The sequence below is a fragment of the Salvelinus fontinalis genome, chromosome 37 (genome assembly GCF_029448725.1).
Source record: "Salvelinus fontinalis isolate EN_2023a chromosome 37, ASM2944872v1, whole genome shotgun sequence".
Classification (NCBI taxonomy): Eukaryota; Metazoa; Chordata; class Actinopteri; order Salmoniformes; family Salmonidae; genus Salvelinus; species Salvelinus fontinalis.
Genome location: NC_074701.1, coordinates 13730078 through 13752077, shown reverse-complemented (window position 1 = coordinate 13752077; position 22000 = coordinate 13730078). Strand labels below are relative to the sequence as shown.

The following is a 22000-nucleotide window of genomic DNA, read 5'->3' as shown; positions in this document are numbered from 1 at the left end:
ATCAGATTAGACCAGTTGTAGGGTACAGGAATCTCACACAATCCATGACCTACATTACAATACAATTGCAGAATTTAACCTAAAAAAAGTAAATGTTGTTAGGCCTAAACAATTTCCATCCAATTGGCGACAGATTTCCATGCGAATATTCTGGAATCCGCATTAAGAAAATATGCAAATTTCACACCAGTGATGTGTTTTCACCAAATTGACTTGTTGCAGATAAAAAATCAGTGCGTGATGACGTAGTGCACACATTTTTTTTTTTATGCTTATGTTTCCATGTACCAAAACAAATCGGTTTCCATCGTTTTAAATTCTAATAATAGTTGTCACAAAAATGGTTGCGTTAAATAGCAAATGTGCCTACTCTGGTCTTGGCACCTGCGCGCTAGCCAACAGCTCACAGATACAGTGCAGGTAAACTGTGTGGGTTGTCTAGTCTACATGATGAGATTATTATGGATAATGGATAAGACCCTGGATATATATTGGAAAGCAGCATCAAGCTCATCAACGTGCACTTTCACCACCCTGTCAAGTTCATCATAACTTATTTCATATGTAGCCTAATAAACTGCATGCTTTCCCGAGTCGTAGTTGGAGGACCAAACACCATATCACCACATGACTCCAAATTGACTTCGATATGATGGTTATTTTATCAATATTTGAGCATAAAGGCGTTTCTACCTCAATTTCCCGCATAATTAATTTTAGACACAAAAAGATCCCACCATGTCGAACGAACAAACTGTTCGGTATTTATAAAATTACATGGAAACGTAATGTTTCTGTCACGATAATGTTTTATACTATATGACTTTACTTGAATAAAAACTGTGGATGGAAACGTGGTTACCAACAATTACAATTCTGCAAATTCAATGGTAGTGGTCCTAGAGACAACATTTAGGTGTGGGGGCAATTGGGTGATTCTTTGCACGTGGGATTTTTGCACAGGGATTTCTTGTGTGTGAGAGAGAAAGAGGGCTAGTTGGAGCAGTAAAGTGAGTGAGGAGTTGCCAGGCAGACGTGCAGGGACACAAGGCCACGGCTGTAAACTAACACAGGGATCTGCCTGCACCCAGCTGACCTGCTGGTATGTACCGTATTACAACGTCTGTCTGGACCTGACCAAGAACTTTCCCTTTCACAACAGTGTAGATAGCCAGCACAAACACACACACAAACACTAAATTCATCAGTGTGCATGGACAATACTAGGTTCTTGAGCGCAGTGACCCCAAACTGCCTTCAAAATGGTTTGCCTCTCCAAGATCATGTTTAGGCTAATAAAATCTACTTGTGGCAGCCAGCTCTCTTCCCTCCTTACCAAAGGTAATGTATCTCTTTAACACTGCATTTCCTTCCAATTGAACGCATTGACTATTGACTTTAAACCTTTAGTAATATAATAAGGAGGTCAGAGACCTGGCCGTGTGGTGACAGGACAACAACCTCTCCCTCAACGTGATCAACATAAGGGAGATGATTGTGGACTACAGGAAAAGGAGGACCGAGCACACCCCCATTCTCATCGACGGGGCTGTAGTGGAGCAGGTTGAGAGCTTCAAGTTCCTTGGCATCCACATCACCAACAAACTAACATGGTCCAAGTACACCAAGACAAAACCTATTCCCCTCAGGAGACTGAACAGATTTGGCATGGGTCCTCAGATCCTCACATGGTTTTACAGCTGCACCATCGAGAGCATCCTGACTAGTTGCATCACTGCCTGGTATGGCAACTGCTCGGCCTCCAACCGCAAGGCACTACAGAGGGTAGTGCGTACGGCCCAGTACATCACCGGGGCCAAGCTTCCTGCCATCCAGGACCTCTATACCAGGCGGTGTCAGAGGAAGGCCCTAAAAATTGTCAAAGACTCCAGCCACCCTAGTCATAGACTGTTCTCTCTGCTACCGCACGGCAAGCGGTACCTGAGCGCCAAGTCTAGGTCCAAGAGGCTTCTAAACAGCTTCTACCCCCAAGCCATAAAACTCCCGAACACCTAATCAAATGGCTACCCAGGAAATTTGCATTGCCTCCCCTCTTCTACACTGCTGCTACTCTCTGTTATCATCTATGCATAATCACTTTAATAACTTTCCCTACATGTACGTATTACCTCAATTACCTCGACATTGGTGCCCCCGCACATTCAGACTGTACCGGTACCCCCTGTATATAGCCCCACTATTGAGATTTACTGCTGCTCTTTAATTATTTGTTATTCTTTTTCTTACTTTTTTGGGGGTGTATTTTCTTAAAACTGCATTGTTTGTGAAGGGCTTGTAAGTAAGCATTTCACTGTAAGGTCTACCTGTTGTATTCGGCGCATGTGACATACAATTTGATAATACTGTAATATACGCCATTTAGCTGACGCTTTTATCCTAAGCGACTTAGTCATGTGTGCATACATTTTTTGTATGGGTGGTCCCGGGAATTGAACCCACTATTCTGGCGTTACAAGTGTCAGGCTCTACTAACTTAGCTACAAAAGGACCTCTAGTAGTGGGAGATCTCATCTGATCTCCAAACTGCCATGATGTACTCCCAGTTTCCCTCCCACCCTCTCACATTTGCAGAGATACCATTGTGGTCCTGTGTAGCTCTGTTGGTAGAGCATAGTGCTTGTGACGCCAGGGTAGTGGGTTCGATTCCCGGGACCACCTAAACGTAAAATGTATGCACGCATGACTATGTCGCTTTGGATAAAAGTGTCTGCTAAATGGCAAATATTATTTTATATTATTGCCCCAGTTACATAACATAGTTGCCCCAGTTACATAACATAGTTGCCCCAGTTAGCCTAGATGAGCCAAGCAGAGCAGGCTCTACAGTCTGCACTAGCGTCACCAACTAGGCCTACAAACACATAGACAGAGTAAAATCTCTGTTTCAATAGAGATACAGGGATTTTGCAGTCAGCTGCAACAGCGTGAAGATGCCAGAGGAATCAGGCCCAGACTCAGCACATGACTGATTACGTCGATTTACCAAGGCCTATCCCCCCTGGCCTAGAGCAGCCTATGACTGTTGCTAATGCCACTCATGACATCCAGAGCTAAAACCAGATGATTTCTCTTAACATTAGGCTATCTTTAAAATTTATTTTTACCAAGGACTTTTTTCTTCTTAAAATGTTGCCTTAATTTAACCAGGTAAAATCACTGACAACAGACGCTCTTTTACAATAATGACCGGACTAAGATGGAGCACAATTAGGGGAATGATGTGTCCAATTGTCCTAAGTCAGGTGGTCAGAGGTGGTGCAAAATGACTGCATAGCGTCATGTATTCTAAAATACAGAGAGGCACGAGATATGACTAGTATGTCATGTTTGGTAGAAGACGCAGCAAACATAACTCTCGTGATATATGCATTTGCTAGAAGTAGTAGTGGGCACAAATACCGGTATCCATAATACATCACGATGTTGATCGCTATCCCCCCTCTTACTGCCAAAATAATTGTTGCATTTGACAAAACATTCAAGCCAGTCTGAAATGTCACCTGCTACAGACCTGCATAGACTGTGGTAGAAATTGATATAAGATGGATGTAGGCCTAATGTAGGGCCCTATAAAAATCTGCATTGCGGAAAACTCGGACGGAATCCAGACATTAAAACGTAATTCAATGATATTCAAAAATGTATTAATTCTGTCTGGCAGAATTATATAATGATTATTTGTATCAATCAAGTGGCTATTTGTTTTGCAAAAATCTGCAATCACACGGGCGCTCCAGAAACACCGCTAACCAAACAACGGTCTCTGGCTGGTGCTCACTTGCATTAAAAGGTACACCCCACATTTTTCTGATACCACAAAAGTGGTCTCCTGATGTGATTTAAGCAGTTGTGGACTTAGAACTTTTCTATAAAAAAGGGTGACACTTAGAAAAACGTAATGAGGCAGAAAATAACAGATTTTATAGGGCCCCTGCAAATTAGGGATAGGCATTTGACATTTTTGACTGTTCGAGTACTCAGATGATTTTTTTCAAGTACTCAAATATTTTTTTATTTGATTTTTGACCCGTTTCAGAAAGCTGGGCGTATGACAGATGTCACTACTTCACAGGGGAGCCATTTGAATGTAAAAAAAAAAAAACGTTTATGTGCCGTAATAACAAACATGTATATAATCTGTAAATATAAATAAAATGTGAAATCACAAAACTGTTTAGAAACGGAGAAAATACAGAATATTCCACAACCACGATTGGTTGAGATAATGAGGGGCCGGGACATTCACGAGAACGAGCATCCATTCTGTCATGCAAGGCTTCTCCGTCAAATGGCACATGCTGCTCTCTGCTACGGTGGATATTTGAAAAGAGCCATTGGATTTACTCATATTTTCATCATGGACAACATGCAAAGTGTAGCTTCAGCTTTCAATATCAGTGTTGTCCTGAATACAGCACAGCTGTCTTCTGTGGCAAAAGCAGTCTGGACTGGTTGAAGCAGAGTGGGAAGGATTATCTTGAAAGTTTCAGTCTGCTGTGAATCATCAGAGTACATACACAGGTAAGAGTCTACAGTTAAAATGCCAAGATAGCTACATGTGCATTTGTTATTCTCTCAACTGTATCAGAAAGTAGCTTTCATTGCTAACTATTGTTAGCTAGCTAGCAGTTGCATACAGGTAACGTTATAGCCAGCTAGTCAGCTGCATTCTTTTAATTGTTGATGTGCTATCTTTTTCATGTATGCCAATTTGTCATGTTTAACTAGCTAACTACAGAAAAGTGCCACTGTGGTGAAAATGCTTTCCGATTAGAAAGCTAATGAAACCATGTTAAGTGATAGGGACACATGCTAAATTGGCTAGCGAGCTAGCCACAATGAAGTGACAGCTAAATATCGAGATATTGGATTATAGGTTGTAGTTTTTCATGTTCAACTAGATTACTAGCTAGATGAATACCATTTACATCTAACCAACTGATAATTGTGAGGCTAAATGTTTGCTAAATCTAGATAGTTATTTTGTAGTTTCTGCATTGCCAATGTTGGGCTGGAAGCAGGTTGTGTGTACAGGGCATTTTAGTACATCTGTAACAGTCAATAGGCAATAACCTATAGGATATTAATTAATTCATGTTAACATTTTTCTGGAATTTGTCTTTCAGGATAAACCTGTTCACCACCAGTACAAGGAGATGATCGAGGGTGAACAAGCAACAATTCAGGTATTTTGTCTTTGTACTTTGAGCTTATTGCTTGAACTTGGAGGTCAATGAATGTTGTGGCAGGTATGCAAGGCTTTAATGTCTTGTCTATTTTTGCCTGCTTTCCCCCTTTACAGCTTCAATTTTCTGGAGCCTGGTGTTGTGGCAAAGGAGATTTCCCTCCGATGGAAGCAGGTTTCAGTTGCTATGCAATGTTGACGTCCTTCCTCCCAGAGATGTGAAAGCATTCCTCGGACTGTACACAACCGGCAAACATATTTTTGAGAAGATCAGGACTTTTGCAATGAAAAGGTCTTGATCCAAAGGGCAGGACAGAAATATGCTCTCAGGCTAGATTCCTTTGTTCATATTATATCACTGAAGGGATCTTATGATCTAGGTCTATATAGTGTTTTTCCTAATTGTAGGCTACTACCCTTTATAAATTGAAGAAAATAAAGTATTTTAATGTTGAAATCTTTGTTGTTTTTAAGCATTACCTTACTGTTTTAGCACATGACCACAGTCACATGTTTCAATTTGAACTCTTTAAGAAGATGGGTGGGTCTAAGGCTTTAGAGGGTGTGAACAATGCTAAATGGGCGAAGACAAAGCACAGCACTGTTGTCTTTATTCTATAACAACAGTAAACTTAATACTGCCTTTTTCTCCTAAATGGGATTATACATTTATCAACTTAAAGGAGCATTACTTCCCCATGTTTCCTTCACCTACAGTGTATGATGTGCCATGTTGACGCTCGAGTCTACTTCTATCCAATGTAAAATAAAAAAAATGAAACAACTTCACATTTTGGAACATTAGATTGAAAAGAGATGGCGGTTCGCATTTTTAGAACAAGGCCTGCACTGGAAAAAAGGACGAGTTGTGCCGTTCTGCACAACGCTGTTGTCCTGCGCCATTATTTGCCTGTTTGTGGAATGCCGGTTAGCTTGCACGATTCTTGCCATTCTCCTTCGAACTCTCATCAAGTTGTTTTCACCCAAAGGATTGTTGCTGACTGGATGTTTTTTGTTTGTAGCACCATTCTCGCTCCAAGTCGCATAGATCACTCATTTTGCCCATTCTAACATTCAATCGAAAAGTAATGGGACAACTGTCTGCCTGCTTTATATAGCAAGCCATGGCCACGTGACTCACTGTCTGTAGGAGCAAACCATTTTCGTGAACGGGGTGGTGTACCAATACATAACAAAAATATGTTTCATGAGCTGAAATAAAAGATCCCAGAAATGTTCCATATGCACAAAAAGCTTATTTCTCACAAATGTTGTGCACATCCCTCTTACTGAGAATTTCTCCTTTGCCAAGATAATCCATCCACCTGACAGGTGTGGCATATCAAGAAGCCGATTAAACAATGATCATTACACAGGTGCACCTTATGCGGGGGACAATAAAAGGCCACTCTAAAATGTAAACAACACAATGCCACAGATGTCTTAAGGGAGTGCGCAATTGGCATGCTGACTACAGGAATGTCCACCGGTGAATATTAATTTCTCTACCAAAAGCCGCATCCAATGTCATTTTATAGAATTTGGCAGTAAGTCCAACCAGTCTCACAATCGCAGACCACATGTAACCACGCCAGCCCAGGACCTCCACATCCGGCTTCTGAGACCAGCCACCCGGAAAGCTGATGAAACTGGGTTTGCACAACCAAAGAATTTCTGGACAAATTGTCAGAAACCATCTCAGGGAAGTTCATCTGTGTGTGTGCTCATCATCCTCACCAGGGTCAAGACCTGACTGACTTCAGTGGGCAAATGCTCACCTTCGATGGCCACTGGCACACTAGAGAAGTGCGCTCTTCAACTGTACCGGGCAGATGGCAGACTATGTATGGTGTCGTGTGGGCAGGCGGTTTTCTGATGACAATGTCGTGTGGGCAGGCGGTTTTCTGATGACAATGTTGTGAACAGAGTGCCCCATGGTGGCAGTGGGGTTATGGTATGGGCAGGCATAAGCTACAGACAATGAACACAATTGCATTTTATCGTTGGGAATTTGAATGCACAGAGATACCCATGTCACAAGGACCTGTATACAATTCCTGGAAGCTGAAAATGTCCCAGTTTTTCCATGGCTTGCATACTCACCAGACATGTCACCCATTGAGCACTTTTGGGATGCTCTGGATCGACGTGGAAGACAATCTGTTCCAGTTCCCGCCAATATCCAGCAACTTCACACAGCCATTGAAGAGGAGTGGGACAACATTCCAGAGGCCACAATCAAACCCGGACGGCCAAACCTGGACGACGCTGAGCCAATTGTTCTCTGCCCTATGGGACTCCCGATCACAGTCGGTTGTGATACAGCCCATAATCTGACTCGGGTCTGTAGTGACGCCTCTAGCAGTGCCTTAGACCGCTGCGCCACTCGGGATGCCCAATTCCTATAATTTGTTTCTACAATGTTTGTTTGGTTACGGCAATTTCTGTTAATGCATTATTATTCCAGTCTTTTACCATTCTCATTGTTGGAGTAGACATGTTGCTTGCAGAGCGCACAACCTATGCTACACTTGTGAGGAACAAGTTTTGGTTTATTTCATTCCATTTACGAGTTGTCAATTTAGTCATTGTCTTTGTTTAGAGCGCTCCTGTCAATTTTTAGTAAGGACGCGCACCTGATTACGCATATACAGTGGGGCAAAAAAGTATTTAGTCAGCCACCAATTGTGCAAGTTCTCCCACTTAAAAAGATGAGAGGCCTGTAATTTTCATCATAGGTACACTTCAACTATGACAGACAAAATGAGAAAAAAAATCCTGAAAATTACATTGTAGGATTTTTTGTGAATTTATTTGCAAATTATGGTGGAAAATAAGTATTTGGTCAATAACAAAAGTTTATCTCAATACTTTGTTATATACCCTTTGTTGGCAATGACAGAGGTCAAATGTTTTCTGTAAGTCTTCACAAGGTTTTCACACACTGTTGCTGGTATTTTGGCCAATTCCTCCATGCAGATCTCCTCTAGAGCAGTGATGTTTTGGGGCTGTTGCTGGGCAACACGGACTTTCAACTCCCTCCAAATATTTTCTATGGGGTTGAGATCTGGAGACTGGCTAGGCCACTCCAGGACCTTGAAATGCTTCTTACGAAGCCACTCCTTTGTTGCCCGGGCGGTGTGTTTGGGATCATTGTCATGCTGAAAGACCCAGCCACGTTTCATCTTCAATGCCCTTGCTGATGGTCGGCTTTGTTACTTTGGTGCCAGCTCTCTGCAGGTCATTCACTAGGTCCCCCCGTGTGGTTCTGGGATTTTTGCTCACCGTTCTTGTGATCATTTTGACCCCACTGGGTGAGATCTTGTGTGGAGCCCCAGATCGAGGGAGATTATCAGTGGTCTTGTATGTCTTCCATTTCCTAATAATTGCTCCCACAGTTGATTTCTTCAAACCAAGCTGCTTACCTATTGCAGATTCAGTCTTCCCAGCCTGGTGCAGGTCTACAATTTTGTTTCTGGTGTCCTTTGACAGCTCTTTGGTCTTGGCCATAGTGGAGTTTGGAGTGTGACTGTTTGAGCTTGTGGACAGGTGTCTTTTATACTGATAACAAGTTCAAACAGGTGCCATTAATACAGGTAACGAGTGGAGGACAGATGAGCCTCTTAAAGAAGAAGTTACAGGTGTGTGAGAGCCAGAAATCTTACTTGTTTGTAGGTCACCAAATACTTATTTTCCACCTAATTTGCAAATAAATTCATTAAACATCCTACAATGTGATTTTCTCGATTTTCTTTTCTCATTTTGTCTGTCATAGTTGTACCTATGATGAAAATTACAGGCCTCTCATCTTTTTAAGTGGGAGAACTTGCACAATTGGTGGCTGACTAAATACTTTTTGCCCCACTAAGTAGGCCTATAGGCTACCTGACTTGCCGGCAAATGTAGGCATATAAATGTGACCATTTGGGGATCTGTTAAAATTTCTGATTAGCTTAACACACCACCACTAATGAGCTGTGGAGCTTCTCAAAGTAATACGTTCTTCACCTCAAACAGCAAGCAAAGGAAGTCTGTTTTTACATCCATAGAGAATGACAAAAGTTCCTCAATATATTCTAAATATCTTTACAGCCCTCTGCTTTTTGATAACCACTCAGCTTGAAAGGGAAAAATGTCATGCTCTGATCCAGTGGAAACTTCATAAAATATGCCTACCCGTTTACTTCTTATCCCTTGCACAAATAGCCTACAACTGTTTCTGTCCAGAGCTCACTGGCCCGGGAAACTTGGAGTTCAGACCCAAGTTAATAGTTGATACAATATTTCAAGTTGGTTGCAGACAGGCCATGCGTAGCCAATGTGATTTATAGGATATTTGTCTTTAAATAAGGATATTTTCTACCTGCAGGCTGCAATGTTTTTATTTGTTGGCTTTATGTAGGCTATTTTTACATAGTAGGCAATGGAAGTTACTTTTTAGGTTTATATAATTTTCATAAAGATTTGGATATAATTTTGATTTAACCACATGACAATGAGATACGAAGACGTTATTATAAATTTAATTCAAATGTTCCACGAAAAAGTGCATTTGAAAATCATAACTGACACGCAGAGCGGTAGAAATGGTAAGATAAATTGGCATTCCACATGAAAAAGCTTGCAGACTCCTCGTGTAGCCTATTACTGGCCACTTCAGGAGAGTAATGACAGAATCTGCAAAAGCTAGCAGGAGTGGGACGATGGCTGGGTCAGGTTACGTTTTTTTCCCCTTCTGGTTGTTTGATCTCTGGCTCCCTCGGGTCATGTGTCTTATTTAATCAAGCAGTGTCCTTAAAGCATACGACAAGCTCAATACATATAGTTGATTTTATTTAAAAAACACACTTGAACTCTGAAGCATTTATTTGGGCTGCAATTTCTGAGGCTGGTAACTCTGGGTCTTCCTTTCCTGTGGCTGTCCTCATGAGAGTTTCATCATAGGGCTTGATGGTTTTTGTGACTGCACTTGAAGAAAGGTTCAACGTTCTTGAAATTTTCCGGCTTGACTGACCTTCATGTCTTAAAGTAATGATGTTGTTTCTCTTTGCTAATTTGAGCTGCTCTTGCCAGAATATGAATTTGGTCTTTGACCAAATAGGGCTATCTTCTGTATACCACCCCTACCTTGTCACAACACAACTGATTGGCTCAAACGCATTGAGGAAAGAAATTCCACAAATTAACTTTTAACAAGGGACACCTGTTAATTGAAATGTATTCCAGTTGACTACCTAATGAAGCTGGTTGAAAGAATGCAAAGTGTGCAAAGTTGTCAACAAGACAAAGGGTGGTTACTTTAAATATATTTTGATTTGTTTATCACTTTTTGGGTTACTACATGATTCCATATGTGTTATTTCATAGTTACGTCTTCACTATTATTCTACAATGTAGAAAATCGTCAAAAATAAAGAAAGACCCTTGAATGAGTAGGTGTGTCCAAACTTTTGACTGGTACTGTATATGGAAAAATACACAATTTAAAATTGACAAATTGATTGGTCAAAAGAACAGACGACTGTCGGTCAACCAATATTTTTGTTGGGTCGGGGACAGCCCTCCTAACCAATTCTAAATGGCACTAGTAGTTCGCGAAGTAGCTTAAGTGGAAAATAGACGGGACTCAATTATTCCAAAACTTATTCCAACAGTCCATTTGTGATAAAACTGTAGTCGATCGTCTCATCGCTGCAACTCCCCAACGGGCTCGGGAGAGGCAAAGGTGGAGTCATGCGTCCTCCGAAACATGACCGGCCTAACCGCGCTCCTTGACAACCAACAGCTTAACCCAGAAGCCAGCCCGCACCAATGTGTCAGAGGAAACACAGTTCAACTGGCGACCGAGGTCAGCCTGCAGGCACCCGGCCCGCCACAAGGAGTCGTTAGAGCGCAATGAGCCAAGTAAAGCCCCACCGGCCACACCCTGCCCTAACCCTGACAACGCTGGGCAAATTGGGCGCCACCTATGGGAATCCCTTCCACGGCAGGTTGTGGCCCAGCCCGGGAATGAACCTGGTTCTGTACCAACGCCTCTAGCAATGCGATGCAGTGCCTAAGAACGCTGCGCCACTCGGCAGGGCCAGTAGATACGTTTTTATAGGCATTTATTTCTGTAGGCCTAAGGGGTGCTTTTGTGCGCACTCAGCACATGTGTGTGGGGGGAGCGGACGGAACGCAATTGAGTGAATGAGACACAGAGCGGAAAGGGACCTTAGAGAGTAGAACAGTGTGATGCTTGGCTTGGTTTATTTTCTGTTGTGCCCCGGAAATGCACATGTAGAAATGGAACACTCGAGTCAAAGCATATTAAAAGTGGTCTTCAAGATAAAATGTTACTTGCCGGGCAGCCACAAAACACATTCCATCAAATAGTTTCACAGTATTTCAAAAAAATGTGATCTCTGGTTAAAGATCGAGCTTTGACGTCCGTTCGAGTACTCCATTACTCATGCCCATCCCTACTACTAACAATGATCACACAAATACACACCCGTCACTACGTGGGGGGAGAGAATCAACAGTGAACAGTGTGTAATGATCATAGGCCTAACTCATAAGGTTGCTCATGGCAGGCTAAATAGTGAGGGGGAGGGAGAGACGAGGGAGTTTCAAACAGGACATTCCTCCTTGAACTGTAGCTGTAAACAGCCAAGATTGGAACAGGGGGCCTGGGTGTGACATCCCTCATTCTTTCTTTGTAATTGATCTAGTGTTACAGTCATTCTCCCGTCCCGACTAAGTCGTGGATAAGAGTGCGAGTGGGGGTGTATTGTGTGTTGGGTTGGAGGTGTTCCCTCTATTCTCTCAAGGGGTGGTGCCACTTCCGCTCTCTCCACAAGAACTTACGGACTTTACACGGCATCTCCCTTCCCTCCTTCAAGACATGGACCTTGAGGCCACATTCACACTCAACCATGTTAACTTGAGTGGTCAAAAACTTAAGTTACTGATAACAGGCATTTGCAATTACGGCAACCTATCCATCATCGGTTCTCACAAGATTTACTGAAAAACTCACTAGCCTATAGTGTACAATTCATTAAAAAAAACAATCCAGCTTTGACAGACTTGATATAAGGACTTAGTCTAAGATTCAAACAGCAAAGCCATTCACTTACACGCTAGGTTCAGACATGCACAGAAATTCCCTCACATAGTAATATCAGAGATATGGCCTCTATTACTACCATTATAACAGTCCAACGCAACGCAATCTACAAAAAGGTAAGAATCATCCCGCTCAAAGCAAGACTAACTAAGAACATACGTGCATGTGTAACCTTCTGTGTGAGCTAATCTGTGCAGAGTACTGGGTTTGCATGTGTGGGCCTAGTTCAATTCCATACACAGACTGATTGGGAACAGTTAGGCCTTTCACAAACAAACAAGGTTGTGGTAAAAAAAAAAAAGAACTGCCCAGTCTACTGGACAATGCAGCTTTCAGCAAATGCACTTAATAGCAGAAAGGTGCACACCCTCCTTTTCCTTTTGTCTTTCCCTCCAAATGGACTGGTTGGTAATGTGAAGCAACATCCAAACTTTCTAAGGGGGGGGCATGTTTTTCCATGTGGGTTGGCGGATTTTATCCTTACAAAGTCTAATCACGTCCATGAAAAAACAAAGGTTAGTTTACAAGACAAGAGTCATTTGAGGATTTACATTCCAACATTTAAAAAAAATAATAATAATTGTGCCCAAGAACAGCTAACCCATGTGGTGTTTTACACAGAAATTAATATTGTGATTGTGCAACTTTAACAGTGGTTATGTTGGGCCGGTGACAAATCTGAATTTTGGTGTCTGCACGCATAACCGCCACATAACCTTTAAAATCACAATCAAATGTAGGCTTAGTTTTTCAAAACATCAGAAGGACATTAGCCTGTCCATTCATCCAACATAGCAGAGGTGTAACATGTAATGAGTGTTTCAGAATGATATGAAGCCGGTGGGAACTAGGAAATAGGATGAGGCCTCGGCTACATACACTGCCACCATAATGTAATGTGGTCGAATAGTTTTACAAGCCCAAAGAGTAGTATGACCTTTATCTGCTTAATGCTCCTAAACAGGGTAGCCTATATGCTGCTGTCGTTAGGCTAACACGGAGCGAGTGACCAGGTAAAAATGACGAGGGCTGCCAGTGTTTGGTATGGGGTCAGTTAGCTAATCTGCATCCATCCTGTGTGTGGCTAGTATAAAAAGATCCCTAGTGGTAGGTCTATATGCACACCTCCCTGTGTACCGTGCCCGCATCTCAGTGCAAAGCTAACAAGATACAAGCCTAAGTTCCGCAAGAGAGAGATGAGAAGGGGAGAGAGGGTTGCAGAGAGCAACCTATTGAGAGAGGTGACGACAAAGCACAATCAACGCCACAACAATCGCCCTCTTAACACAACTAAAACTGCAGCCATCTGAAATTCCAGCTTTGCCAAATGACTGAGCAATCCAATTTCACATAATACACACCAATAACAGCCCACAGAGCACCATTATGGATGGGTCATGCTACTTCAGAGAGCAGGGCAATTCCACGGTAAACGGAATTGTGCTGAGACTCAGATTCTTCACTTAACATGTGTGCCAAAAACACCTGATTGATTTCAGTTTAACAAACCATACAACTCTATGCACAATGTCAACTTTAAACAATTTACACTGAAAAATGTACAAAAATACATTTACTTGGAAGAACTGTGCAGTTGCAAATTTTGGTAACAGAATTTCAGTAAAATCTCCCTCAGTTTATGTGTCCACGTTTTACAAAAACTCTTAAATAACTGCACCGAATTAAGATTCTATGATGTCTGATGAAAGAATGGGGTATCAGCTATAACATGACCCATTCAAATTCCTGTTAACGGGATCTCGGCCGTAAGAAGTTAAGGTTCCACCTCGAAGACTGACGCAGGCTGCTAATACATACAGGAATTGGGGGTGGGAATGTTATGGTGATTTCCACGTGTAGCAGGGAAATAATTATAAACACGGATGTGTCAATACCTTCAGGATATGCTCAAACCCTACACCCCAATCTGAGCAGTCCTCAGGTCTCTTGGCCCTCCCACCCCCAGCTCCTGCTCAGCCAAGTCCAAGCTCTTCTCTGTCCTAGCACCCCAATGGTGGAACCAGCTTCCCCCTGAAGCAAGGACAGCAGAGTCCCTGCCCATCTTCCAAAAACATATGAAACCATACCTCTTCAAACAGTATCTTAAAAAATCTTTCTCCTCACCTCGACTCCCACCAACCCCAAAATGTAATATATTTTTTATACAATTAAATAAAAAAATAGAACCCCTTAACCGACACTTACACTTGAAACCCAGCCCCCCCCCCCCCTTCTAGCTCTGACTCTACTGACAGCTACATTATTGAGAAAAATATATATTTCTATGCCTGTAATATGTGGTTGTCCCACCTAGCTATCTTAAGATTAATGCACCTTAGCCTAACCCGAACCTTAAATTAGGATAAAAAAGAAAATGTTTGTTTTCATGAATTTGTACGATATAGCCAATTTTGACTTAGAGGCTGTTTTATCTAGTGGAAGCACAAGTGTAGGCTACAAAGAAAAGCTGTTTGGTTCTCAGACAACTCGCGAATAGGAAGAACTTTACAGCAGGTGTTTCTGATTAATAAAGATTGCCATGCTGGTGGATGGTAAGAGTTAAATAAAACCCAGCCCTGAAACGAAACGTAGGCTGAAAAGAATTTGCACGTCATCTCATAGGAAAGACACGTAAAGACTCACGGAAACATCCGAAGTCACACATTTTGGATTTGGCACTTAAAGCCCAAATACATCATACTTTGACTAAGACGATGACTTATTCACTTACGTCATTGTGCAACATCAAAGGGTAAGCTCTAGCCACTGTCTTTCAGCTCGAAAAGGTGGATTTCTACTGGTGTGGGTGTTTAAATTTACAGAAGGCAGAACAATCTCTAAAACTAAATATAAGTGTTGATATTACTGCAACATTGTGTTTTGATGTATTTCTAATACCTTTTAAGACCTTTTCTGCTAGATGTTTTCTAAGACCCATCTGTTTGACCAGAAATCACAGCCATTACTTATTCCTAATTTTTAGGATGGAAAATGGCTGTAAAAAATTGACTCTTAGCTTTCATTTGACATGCTCCTATGAACTAGACATGTTGGTGCTCATTGGTCCTTTCACATAGAAATTGCCAGCAGTAAACAGCAGCCAGGACCAGAACTTCAATGAATAATGTGCCAAAACTATATTTTAGGGATGTCTGACCCATCTTGACCTTGTTACAATTAGTGTAGGCATGCTATCGAATAAATAAACAAATCTGGAAGATTATCGAAAACAGTCAAAGTGCATCTAGCAAGTGAGGCCTACTAGATGCTGGTGCACTGTGCTTATCTGGTTACTATTCACTGCACGTATAATCAACTAGCCTAAACTGACAATAAGTGCAACTCTTACCCATAGAAAACCCTGGCTGCAATGAAACAGAACTGGGCTACTTCTGCTTAACACACCCATTCTCTGGGGATCCCAGTGATCTAAGGGAGGGTTCGAGAGTGGACAAGATTATGGGAGGAAGCCTTCTCTCTGCCCAGACCAGAGTAAATTAGATATTTTTGGTGCGTTGCTTTTAGAAAGTCCTGTGGGATGGCCAAAAGCCATGGCGGGTCTGTTCTGTTCAAGGCACTCACAGAACAGAACTTTTAGGTTTTTCATCATTTCTATCTAACCAGACAAGGGGCTAATAATAAAGTTAGTTAGGCCTACTTGTTTAACCAGAGTTATGAGAAAGGCTTAATATCAGATATATTTTATTTATTTATTTGATGTTGATCTAAAAGCATGAAACACACCAGCTGCTGATAAGTGCTTATCTGCAGTCTATCACAGGAGGCCATTCCTTCTCTTGCTAGTACAAAATATGTACCTGGAGCATACGGAGGAGCCTGCCGTTTCTACTTGTAATTTCAGCTTGCTAGCTAGCTAGTTGTAACACTAGCTAACATTTACTTGCTAACTGAGCAAGGCAGTCACAAACTTCATATGAAACGAATGGGGTGGTAAGTGCAACAATGCACACAACACTAAATGCATAACCAAGCGAACTATCTGGCCACTGTAGCTAGTAACATAATTATTCAATCACAATGGATCCGTTTTCATGAAGCAGCTGCCTATAGCTGGCTGTCGAGAGTCAATGCAGTGTCTTTACTTTACCTAGCTAGCGAATCATGCTAACCATTTAGCTAACGTTAGTCAGCTAGATAAAAATGTATCTATGGGCTGTATGTGATTATTAAGAGTGAATTAAATATAACATGTAAAGTGTTGATCCTATATTTCATGAGCTGAAATAAAAGATCCCAGAAATGTTCCATATGTACAAAAAGCTTTTCTCTAAAATGTTGTGCACAAATGAGTTTACATCCCTCTTAGTGAGAATTTCTCCTTTGCCAAGAAAATCCATCCACCTGACAAGTGTGGCATATCATGCAGCTGATTAAACAGCATGGACATTACACAGGTGCACCTTGTTATTGTCCCCAGCAAAGGCCACTAAAAGTTTTTTTTCCACACAACACCATGCGACATATGTCTCAAGTTGAGGGATCGTGCAACTGGCAGTTTTTTCCAAAGAAATTAATGTTAATTTCTCTACCATAAGCCACCTCCAATGTTGTTTTAGAAAATTTGGCAGTACATCCAACCGGCCTTCCAACTGCAGACCACGTGTTACCATGCCAGCCCAGGACCTCCACATCCGGCTTCTACACCTGCGGGATTGTCTGAGGGGGAGTGGGGGTGCTGAGGAGTATTTCTGTCTGTAATAAAGCCTTTTTGTGGGGGAAAACTCATTCTGATTGTCTGGGCCTGGCTCCCCAGTGGGTGGACCTGGCTCCCAAGTGTGTGGGCCTATGCCCTCCCAGACTCACTCATGGCTGCCCAGTCATGTGAAATCCATAGATTAGGGCTGAATGAATTTATTTAAATTGACAGATTTCCTTCTATGAACTGAAACTCAGTAAAATCTTTGAAATTATTTCATGTTGCATTTATACTTTTGTTTAGTATAGTTTTTTTTTTAAATCATCTTACTAGCTAGTTATATAGCTGTGGCCATCTGCCTAGTATCAACAAGGGCTTTCTACAACAATAGCATCATAATCGCAGCTAGCTAACATTGACTAGACCAGGGTATTCTACTCTTACACGGGGGGGATTGCAAAGCTCATCGTGTTCTAGCAACTCCTTGTGGCGGGCCTGCAGGCTGACCTTGGTCGTCAGTTGAACGGTGTTGCCTCACCCATTGGTGCGGCTGGCTTCCGGATTAGGCGGGTGTTAAGAAGCGCGGTTTGACGGGTCATGTTTCGGACAATGCATGACTCGACCTTCGCCTCGCGAGCCCGTTGGGAAGTTGCAGCGATGAGACAAGATCGAAAAAGGGGGTCAAATAAAATACTTTTTTTTTTTTTTTTACTACACTACCGTTCAAACGTTGAGGTCACTTAGGAATGTCCTCATTTTTGAAAGAAAAGCTTTTTTTTTTGTCCATTAAAATAACGTCAAATTGATCAGAAATGCAGTGTAGACATTGTTAATGTTGTAAATGACTATTGTAGCTGGAAATGGCAGACTTGTTATGGAATATCTTCGTAGTCATACAGAGGCCCATTATCAGCAACCTTCACTCCTGTGTCCCAATGGCATGTTGTGTTAGCTAATCCAAGTTGATCATTTTAAAAGGCTAATTGAACATTAGAAAACCCTTTTGCAATTATGTTAGCACGGCTGAAAACGGTTGTTCTGATTTAAAGAAGCAATAAAACGGACCTTTAGACTAGTTGAGTATCTGGAGCGTCAGCAACTGTGGGTTCGATTACAGGCTGAAAATGGCCAGAAACAAAGACCTTTCTTCTGAATCTCGTCAGTCTATTCTTGTTCTGAGAAATTAAGGCTATGTGAGAAATTGCCAAGAAACTGAAGATCTCGTACAATTCTGTGTACTACTCCCTTCACAGAACAGCGCAAACTGGCTCTAACCAGAATTGAAAGAAGAGTGGGAGACCTCGGTGCACAACTGAGCAAGAGGACAAATACATTAGAGTGTCTCGTTTGAGAAACAGACGCCTCAATTGGCAGCTTCATTAAATAGTACCCGCAAAACACAAGTCTCAACGTCAACGGTGAAGAGGCGACTCCGGGATGCTGGCCTTCTAGGCAGTTGCAAAGAAAAGGCCATATCTCAGACTGGCCAATAAAAATAAAAGATTAAGAGGGGCAAAAGAACACAGACACTGGACAGAGGAAGATTGAAAAAAAGTGTAATGGACAAACGAAGTTTGAGGTGTTCGGATCACAAAGAAGAACATTTGTGAGACGCAGAAAAAATTAAAAGATGCTGGAGGAGTGCTTGACGCCACCTGTCAAGCATGGTGGAGGCAATGTGATGGTCTGGAGGTGCTTTGGTGGTGATAAAGTGGGAGATTTGTACAGGGTAAAAAGGGAGGATTCTTAGACGAAAGCAAATTTTGAAGGATACAATTATTATTTAAATTCAAAATCATTATTTAGAACCTTGTCAACATCTTGACTATATTTCCTATTCATTTTGCAACTAATTTCATGTATGTTTTCATGGAAAACAAGGACAATTCTAAGTGACCCCAAACTTTTGAACAGTGTACTTCTGAAGTTTTTCAATTCATTTGAATATTTGTAGCTACTTAAGTTAATAACTGCAGTCAACTTATGCAATACGTTAGGAGATTAAGCAGATTGCGTTCATTTCACATTATGAAGCTTACTGTAGTTCCCTGGAACAGTCGAGCCAGTCACGTGTTTGTTTGTAAATAGCACAACGGGAGAAAGCAGGAACTGGTGAGTCCATAACCTTCTATATATTTTGGCGAGTCTCTGTTGTGCGGCACACATGAGGTGATGAAGTTACACTTGTATGCAATTCACTACTAAATGTTTGCCATTGGCCGTCTTATAATGGCTTTCTGCCAGAAGTCAAAGAGACCTGGATGAGTTATCTGTAACATAAGGACAGAAATACCCTCCTTAGAGGTGACAGCTTTCATCCATGTCCACTTACTAAAAAAGTCTCCCTATAAGTAAATTCAGTCGTATCAGAAGAATATGCAGCTCTGCTGCTTCTTATCTGAAACAGACAACGGACCTCAAACAAAGGTTTAAGGAAAGGGGGTACAAAGATAATTGTGTAAATCATGCCAATGATCGTTTTGAAGGACTAACACAGTTGGAAAGCCTATAACCAAAAGTAAAAGCAGAACATGTCCCATCATGCTTTACCCAAAATACTCACCATTGGGGAAGGCATTTAAGGACATTATCAGGAAGCACTGGTATATTATTGATACTGACCCACAATTGAAACACATTTTTCAATATCCCCCACGTATGGTTTTTAAAATATCTCCAAACGTGAGAGATATTGTGGTTAAATCTGAAAAAAGTTCCAGAGGGTAATTACAAATGTGGCCAATGTGCTCAATTAAGCTTTGCGTACAAATGTAACTCATTTACCCACCCCCCACAGGACAAAGATTTAAGATCAAGGGCTTGATTACTTGCATGTCCACCAATGTTATTTACATGTTGAAATGTCCTTGTGGTCTGTCTTACATAGGGAAAACCCATAGAAGCCTTAAGACACAGATCAGTGAGCACCGCAGCAACATACAAAACAGATGATACAAACAAATCTGGTGGCTGCTCATTTTGTACAAGCTAGACATCCTATTAGTTCTCTGAGATACATTGAAATAGAAATGGTCAAGATGTCACGCAGGGGAGGGGACATTGAGAGGAAACTTCTTCAAAGGGAATCTTTCTGGATCCACAGGCTGAACACACTGTCTCCTCTTGGCCTTAACGAAGAGTTTGACTTGAAACCGTTCTTATAGTTTCAATAAGTCTGAATTGTGTTTTTATCCTAATTGAATATTGTATTTATTTAACTATAAATATTGATCACATATTTTGATACATTGAATGTTAATACTGTGAAACTATGTTATACATTTTTTACCTCCTATTTCAGGAAGTGATGTCACCGAGTACTGCCCCTATATATAGGACCTTCCACCCCCACCTGGGATGCCTGATGAAGACCTAAGGGTCGAACCGTTGTAAATAAATATCACCTGGGAGCATGAGCGGCAGTGTGAAGCGTTTTTCTGTCTGTTTTCCATGAGTTTACTCCCTGTACAAATGCTGCGCTTCCTTCAGAAAAGTATGCATCACAACTTTGTTCATTTCTCTCATTCACTTTCGCTCATAAAATGTCCACACTCACCGAAAATGACATTCGGTAGGTACTAGCTATGCTTGTATAACTTCACGAGCTCGATTTGCCAGACTTTGCTCCCAAGTGGCGCAGCGGTCTAAGGCACTGCATTTCAGTGCTAGAGGCGTCACTACAGACCCAGGTTCAATTCCAGGCTGTATCACAACTGGCCGTGATTGGGAGTTCTATAGGGTGGCGCACAATTGGCTCAGCGTCATCTGGGTTAGGGTTTGGCTAGGACGTCACTGCAAAAAAGTATTTATTCTTAACTGACTTGCCTAGTTAAATAAAGTTTAATAATAATAAATAAATAATATTTATGTTCACTCTCGCTCGTTAGCATTTAGCTAACAGCGTCTATGTGTTCACTATTTGTTTGTGACAATTTAGTAACACAATGGGCTTTTCTTGAGTTTTTAGCAATGCTGGTAAAACTAACTAGCTATGCTGGTAAAACCCGTAAATCCCAGGATGATAGTAGGACAGTATGACGATATGAAAATCTGGATGCCTACTAGCTACCACATGGACAGACATCATCAGTGTATTTGTGTGAGGAACATGCCGTCCATTGAATCAAGCAATGCCCACATTATTCGGACACATTTTAGAATGTAAAAATATTGTGAATGTCAACACATAATACCATTTGAATAGGCCTATAAAAAAAATGCATTATTCGTAAAGTGATAATGCATACTTTTCTGCATGCATTGGGGGGGGGGTTCTATAGGCTATTACAACAATTCAATATAAAATGTAGGTCCTTGAAAATTATAAGTGCTTGTTAAACTCCTGAAATTTGACTTGCCAATGTCTGTATGAACCCTGTATAAGCTACTTGCTCAGCCCGCAAATGAAAGACAACATTTCCTGCTATTGAAATTTTGCACACATCATTCGCTTTCCTGTCAGATCTTGACCCGGGGCCTGTAGCTTTCATTTGGCACTGGAATGGTGTGCAACTAGCAAATTTACCTGAATATCTAGTCCTGATGTGTGCGGTGTGCATAGGGCCTCTCTCTTTACCACTGTGTAGCCATAGCGATGCTAATGACAGCATAACTGTTTTGGGGTATATGGAATGGCAATTAAAAGTTAACGACAAAGTAGACTATGCCTACCTGACAGAATTATGATTATCTGCGTCAATCCAGTTGCCATTCATTTCGAAAACTACATCACGTGCGCAATTTTATTTTATTTAACCTTTAATTAACCAGGTAGGCAAATTGAGAACACGTTCTCATTTACAATTGCGACCTGGCCAAGATAAAGCAAAGCAGTTCGACACATACAACAACACATAGTTACACATGGAGTAAAAACAAACATATAGTCAATAATACAGTGAAAAAAAATAAGTCTATATACAATGTGAGCAAGTGAGGTGAGATAAGGGAGGTGAAGGCAAACAGATATATGTATAAATAAATAAAAATATAAAAAGGCCATGGAGGTGAAGTGAGTACAACACAG

At 41.4% G+C, this 22000-nt stretch overlaps 1 protein-coding gene and 1 long non-coding RNA gene across 2 annotated transcripts in view; one reads left to right on the top strand and one right to left on the bottom strand.

Moving 5' to 3' along the window:
* socs5b (suppressor of cytokine signaling 5b) overlaps window positions 1-22000 on the bottom strand; it is a 41077-nt gene that overhangs the window by 5867 nt on the left and 13210 nt on the right. The gene's annotated exons all lie outside the window — the stretch shown is intronic.
* On the top strand, window positions 4318-5511 carry LOC129836179 (uncharacterized). The gene is made up of 3 exons (XR_008756621.1): window positions 4318-4542; window positions 5148-5207; window positions 5324-5511. It is a non-coding gene; the product is annotated as an uncharacterized LOC129836179 (long non-coding RNA).